Source organism: Helianthus annuus, chromosome 7 (assembly GCF_002127325.2).
Source record: "Helianthus annuus cultivar XRQ/B chromosome 7, HanXRQr2.0-SUNRISE, whole genome shotgun sequence".
Taxonomy (NCBI): Eukaryota; Viridiplantae; Streptophyta; class Magnoliopsida; order Asterales; family Asteraceae; genus Helianthus; species Helianthus annuus.
The window spans coordinates 56,155,982-56,162,238 of NC_035439.2; the positions used below are offsets into that span (position 1 = coordinate 56,155,982).

Consider the following 6,257-nt stretch of genomic DNA (forward strand, 5'->3'; position numbering starts at 1 on the left):
ATGTTTTCTGAGTGGGATGCTTGGCGTCCTATGTTACACCGTCGGAGAGCAGCATCCAAGCTCGAATCAATAACCTTCATGTAGTTGACCGGGTCGTCGTCCTCTATTCTTTTCCCGACTCCGAATTTTACTTCATCATCCCCATATCTCAAAGTGAGTGTTCCGTCATTCATATCTACCACTTCTTGGGCGGTGGCAAGAAAGGGTCTTCCTAGTATGAGGGGAACCTCGGTGTCTTCTTCCATATCTAGTATGACAAAGTCGGCTGGATAGACGAATCTGCTTACCTTTACCAAAACGTTTTCGATGACACCCTGTGGGAATTTGACGGAGCGATCAGCGAGTTGTATGCTCATTTTTGTGGGACTCGTGGTTCCCAAGCCGAGTCTTTTAAACATAGATGAGGGCATGAGGTTAATGCTAGCCCCAAGGTCGGCTAGAGCATTACGAACGGGGGATTCCCCTATTGAACAGGGAATCGTGAAGCTTCCGGGGTCGATTTTCTTTTGGGGAAGTTTATTGAGTACGAGTGGAGAGCATTCTTCGCCTAAATTGACTAACTGCAAATTTTCAATTTTCTTTTTATGCGTAAGGAAGTCCCTCATGAATTTAGAGTATTTGGGCATTTGTGTTAGGACCTCGATAAAAGGAATATTGACATGCAATTGTTTTAACAGACTTTCGAACTTTGCGAATTGCTCATTGGTCTTTTGACGAATTAACCTACCAGGGTATGGAACTCGAGGAGCCTTGGTAGGCTCTGGTGACGGAGGGGAGTTCTTCTCTTGCAGAGGTGTGGGTATTGTTTCTTCAGTTGGCGGTGGCGCTTCTGCAGGCCCTACGGTGCGGTTTCGTAGCGTGATGAGGTGAACTTGCGCTTTTGGGTTTGTTTCGGTATTACTAGGTAATGCGCCTTGCGGTCTCTCGGCAAAATTTTGAGCTATTTGATTTAGTTGTTTTTCTATGTTTTGAATGCTAGCTTGTTGATTTCTAAAATTTGATTCTAATTGTAGAAATCTTTCCGAGTTTTTCTTTTCAGTGTCGGAGATGAGGCGAGATATAGTATCTTCGAGCCTTTCTCGTCCACTTTGTTGTTGAGTGAAATTTTGTGACTCATTTCTTGGTTGTTGAAAGTTTGTTCGTTGGGTTTGTTGGTTACTACTATTGCCGGGTTCCCTCCAACCAAGGTTTGGGTGGTTTCGCCATCCTTGGTTGTAAGTTCCCGTTGGGGGACCCGACGGCCTACGTCTATTATCAATGTAGTTTACCATTTCTTGTTGATCGTCCGTTTCTTTCATACAACTCCAATTTTCATGTGACCCACCACACCATTCACAAGCCATAACCGAGACTGTTTTTGTCATTTCCAATTTTTTTATCTTTGAAGAAAGGGCCTCGATTTGGGCTTGTAAAGAAGTGCTTTCATCAACCTTATGGGCGCCCGGGGCAATAGATTTATTCCCCCGGGGGGTGTGCCATTGAAAATTGGTTTGAGCAATTTCCTCAATTTGATTATATATTTCGTGTGGGTGTTGATTACCTAAAAGTCCCCCGGAGCTAGAATCAAGTGTTTGCCTTGTGTGTGGCAACAATCCATTATAGAAAGTGGATACTTGTTGCCATATCGCAAGGCCGTGATGCGGACACTTGCGTAATAACTCCTTGAACCTTTCCCAAGTTTCATATAAGGATTCCCCGTCCTCTTGTGAATATGTATTAGTTTCAGTCATTAATTTAGCAGTTTTAGCGGGAGGGAAATACTTATATAGAAATTTTTGGGCTAGTTCATCCCAGGTGTTTACCGATCCAGCTGGGAGGGCGTTGAGCCAAGCTTTCGCTCGGTCTTTCAGTGAGAAAGGAAACATACGGAGGCGGATGGCGTCATTTGATGCTCCGTTGATCCGAAAGGTATCACATATTTCTAAGAAATTGGTGATATGTAGATGGGGATCCTCGTCCGCAAGCCCGTGGAAGGTTGCGGAGTTTTGGAGCATTTGTATCAAATGCGGCCGAAGTTCGAAGTTATTAGCTTCGACATTCGGAGCATTGATAGCGGCGCCTAGGTTACCTACGGTAGGTCGTAGATAATCCATAAGGGTACGTTGGTCCGCCATTGGAGGTGGATCACCCGAAACCTTCTCTTGGTTTTTAGCTTTTAACCTTTTTCTGAGAAAGCGTTCGGGTTCTTCTAGTGGTTCTTTTATGTCCTTATTGGAACTGGAGCTCATACACTACGTAAGGTTGACGTCGGGTTCCAAGTCCTGCAATAAAAACAGAAAAGAATGCTGGTCAGAAGGTTCACCACGGCCCCGTGTTCAGCGAACACGGCCCGTGGTCGGAGTTTCAGTTAATATTTTCCAGACCCCAGTTAGTGGAAGTTGGACACGGCCCCGTGTTGCACCGACACGGCCCCGTGGTCAGCCTTCTGTAACTTGGAAAACTAAAAACTGCCAGTAACGACGCTGGGCACGGCCGTGTCCGACCAGGCACGGCCCGTGCTGAGCTCTGCAGAAGCTGAAAAACTAAGAAAAATCCTAAAAATTAAAAAGAAAAATAAAAATATGATTAGGCCGTTGATTCCTAACTTTCTTAAAATCCTTGTGTCCCCGGCAACGGCGCCAAAAACTTGATGTGTGTTGGTGTATATATAATTTAGATGTATAATTAAGCCCTTTTTACACCTTTAGCCAAGTTTTAAATTTATAAAAACACGATATTCACTAACACTAAACACACATATGGGCAAGTGCACCCATCGTGGACGTAGTATAGTGTTGGTAAGATACCGAGGTCGTCCAAGGACACAAGAGCTTTTAATACCGGTTTATCCTCAACGTCTAATCAAATCAAAAAGTGAGAAAAATGTTTTTAAACTAAGAAAATAAAAACTAACTAAATGCTGAAAAATAAAATAAAAATAAAAACAGATAGACAAGATGAATCACTTGGATCCGACTCGTGTATTAGTATAACCTTTGATTATTTTCGCACTTTTGCACTTGTTTAAGAGATTATCTTAGTTATTGTAGTAGGCCCCTCTTTTGAAGGCGACGTTACCCTCAACCCAGTAGTTTGAGTCAGCAAGGATACAGTCCTAAAGGGTCGGATTATTGGAAGATAATGAATTAAGTTATTAATGCAAATTATGGTAGACCCCGCTTTTGGCGGTGACGTTACCCTCGACTAAGTAGTCAGAGTCAGCAGGGATACAGTCCTAAATAGCCGGGTTATAGTATTAATAGTAGTTAACTTATGAGGGGGTCAAAGAGTTTGGATCCCCGCCATCCAATACCTATGGGCATTGAAGGAGATCCTACTAAATTTGACCCAGGTCCCTTGCAGGACCTCTAAACGCTGAACAAGGGCAAGACCCTTACCAAACCGTTCCCTTAACCCCCGACCAGGTAGCCAACATACCTCCATATAGACCGTGGAGATATGAATGGTGAAAATCTTTTATTTTATATAGACAGTAAAATAATGCCAAGACACCACGGACAAACGATAAGGAAAGATCACCTTCAACATAAGCAACTAGTTATTAAAGTCATTAATACAAAACCAAATAAAAAGTGCAAAAGATTAAAAATAAAAAGTATTATACTAAACACCTGTCTTCACCAAGTGATGTAACAGACTTAGGCAAACATGGCCTTGATTGTCAAGAACTCTTACGATCAATCTTGGATCCTGAGACGACTCACACACTCTACGATGGACAATGGATGATGGTGGTCGATGATGGTGTTATGGTGGTGGTGGGTGGTGGATGAAGTGTGAGAGAGGTGGTGTGCCAAGGGATGAGATGGAATGAAACCAAGCACCCCTATTTATAGGCTGAACAGAAGGCTGGGCACGGCCCCGTGTCCGCTGGACACGCCCCCGTGCCCGTCTGACACTCTCTCTCCTCATTAATTGTAATTCGCAATTACAATTAATGCGCCTGCTGTACTTTCACCATGCCCCCGTGCTCACTGGACACGGCCCCGTGGTGGGCAATGGAAGCTTCTACCAGTTTGTATTTTATGCTGCTTCTTGGGCACGGCCCCGTGCTGGCTGAGCACGGGGCGTGTTCAGGCTTCTGTTTTCTCTTTTTTGCTTTGGAGGATGCCGTTGAGGGTCCGGGCAGTCTTCTTTTATTCCTTTCCTTGTATTTATGCTAGAATTAGTTGTCTTTTTGCTTCTTTTGTGAATTTGAGCTCATTTCATCCTGAAAATACAAAAGGAAGACAAAAACACTCTTTTTCCAACATTAGTACTTAAAAAGGGTTAGTTTTATGCCTTAATTGATGTGATTTATATGTTGCATTTTACACACATCAGCAATACATGATTACCACCGTAATCCGTGCAAGTAATTGTCCTTAACAACCCCCGTGTGAACGGGTGCTGAGTCCAAACTATAGTACTACGTCGTTAAGGCAGGTAGACAGCATTCCACGTGTAAACACAATCAACAAGCATTCATTAAGTCACGTAATACATGCATATTGGTTAGCGTTCAAATAGTTTGAGTAGTGTGATCGATTGTGTTTTGATATAAGCAACGTATGTAACACCCAAAAGTGCTAAAAGCAAAAAGGGATCGAGTATACTCACAGTGATTGATTATGGATTGAAGGGAGCGCTGAGAGTAGGGTTAGCCTGAATAGTTTGATAGCACAACAATGAGTAATGTGGAAATGTAAATAAGTGTGGATGGATCGAATAGGCTGGTCGATCGAACGGCAGGTTCGGTCGAACGGGCTGTTCGATCGGCTGGTATATCCGTTGGACAGTCCTGTTCGATCGGCCGGTAGGCTCGATCGGCTGGACCATTCGAGTGGATTGTTTCTTCCTCTGGTGTGTTTGTGTTTGAGGATTTGAACTTTTGAAGTTTTCGTTGTAGTATATGAGAACACTAAAGTGTTCTTACCTTTCAGGTCGATCGATCAAACGGTCCGTTCGATCGGCCGGCTTAACCGATCGGCTGGGAACTTTAGAAGTGGTTCTCAACAGGATGTCGCTCGATCGAACAGCCTGTTCGATCGACTGGCATTCCCTACTACGAACGAGTTGTAAAATCAATTGAGTGTTGAAGCATAGTATCTCATGATCCGAAGAGTAATGTTTACCAATCGAGTAGCATATTCGATCGAACATCACCTCGTCAATAGCATACTTCATAAGGTTTGAAAAGTGTGGGACCTAGTGTTAGCCGATCGGCTGGGCTGTTTGAACAGCCTAGCCGTTCGGCCAGCATTTCTGACCTGGTCAGCCTTTCTTCTAACACTTGGCTGTTTGATTATTTGTCATGCTTTTAAGGTAACTTGACGGCGAGTTAAACTGTAGAACGTGGGTTCTTACTTGTTGCACTGGTTCGGACAGGAATCACCCAAATCCGGCCGGTGAACTGCTCGGAACGGTAAGTTGACGTTTAACCCGAAATCGGTGAACCTTGTATATAGAATCCGAATCTTGAACCTCTTAACTGTTAGAATGATTAGTTAGCCGGTTCAAGCTCCGTTTCTACCGGTTTTAAGGTTTCGAGTGTAAAAGGTTGAAGAAGGTTGGAAATCATTCATAAAAATGTTAAGATTCTTACAAATCTTAGTTTGTTTATGTGGAAACCGGTCAGATCTAAGCTATTCATGGTGGAATGAGGCCAGAGTTTGGTGTTCTTCAAGAACACCATGATGACATCACCCAAGAACACTTAGATCTTGGTGATTTCATGGTTAGAAATCGAGTTTTGAAAGATAGAAAGGTGTAGAATCATGTAGTGATCAAAATCGTACAAGAATTAGAGTGAAAACTTACTGGAGTTGAGAGAAATCTGAGAAAAGGTGAAGAAGAAGGCTGGTTCGGTCAGAGCTTTCCAAAAATAGGAAGTGTGACAATGACAGCCCTATTTATAGGCTCCAAAAGAGAAAAGTGGCAGCCGATCGGCCAGGAGCTCCGATCGAATGGGCCACTCGATCGGCTAGGAAGATGCTAGCCGATCGGCTGGCCTGTTCGGTCAGGATGCCTCCGGTTCAATCCGCGACCCCTCTTGAGTCTTTCGCGACGATTTTCGATGTTCCGATTTCGATGGACGATGATACGAATACGATAGAGTTCCTAGTCAAATTACTTTCAGTCCCAACTACTATATCTAACATACAATCTTCTATAAGTCACGTTTCGATGTCGGTTTCGATTGAGTTCGTTTGCTTTTCGAGTTTCGATTCCATTTTCAATTGATTCGTTTGAATACCACACCAAGCATATAAGTAAAC

The 6,257-nt window shown here is 43.4% G+C and overlaps 1 non-coding gene across 1 annotated transcript; it reads left to right on the forward strand.

Moving 5' to 3' along the window:
- Window positions 1-1,629: 1,629 nt before the first annotated feature.
- On the forward strand, window positions 1,630-1,736 carry LOC118480747. Its single transcript, XR_004863724.1, has one exon. It is a non-coding gene; the product is annotated as a small nucleolar RNA R71 (small nucleolar RNA).
- Window positions 1,737-6,257: the final 4,521 nt, after the last annotated feature.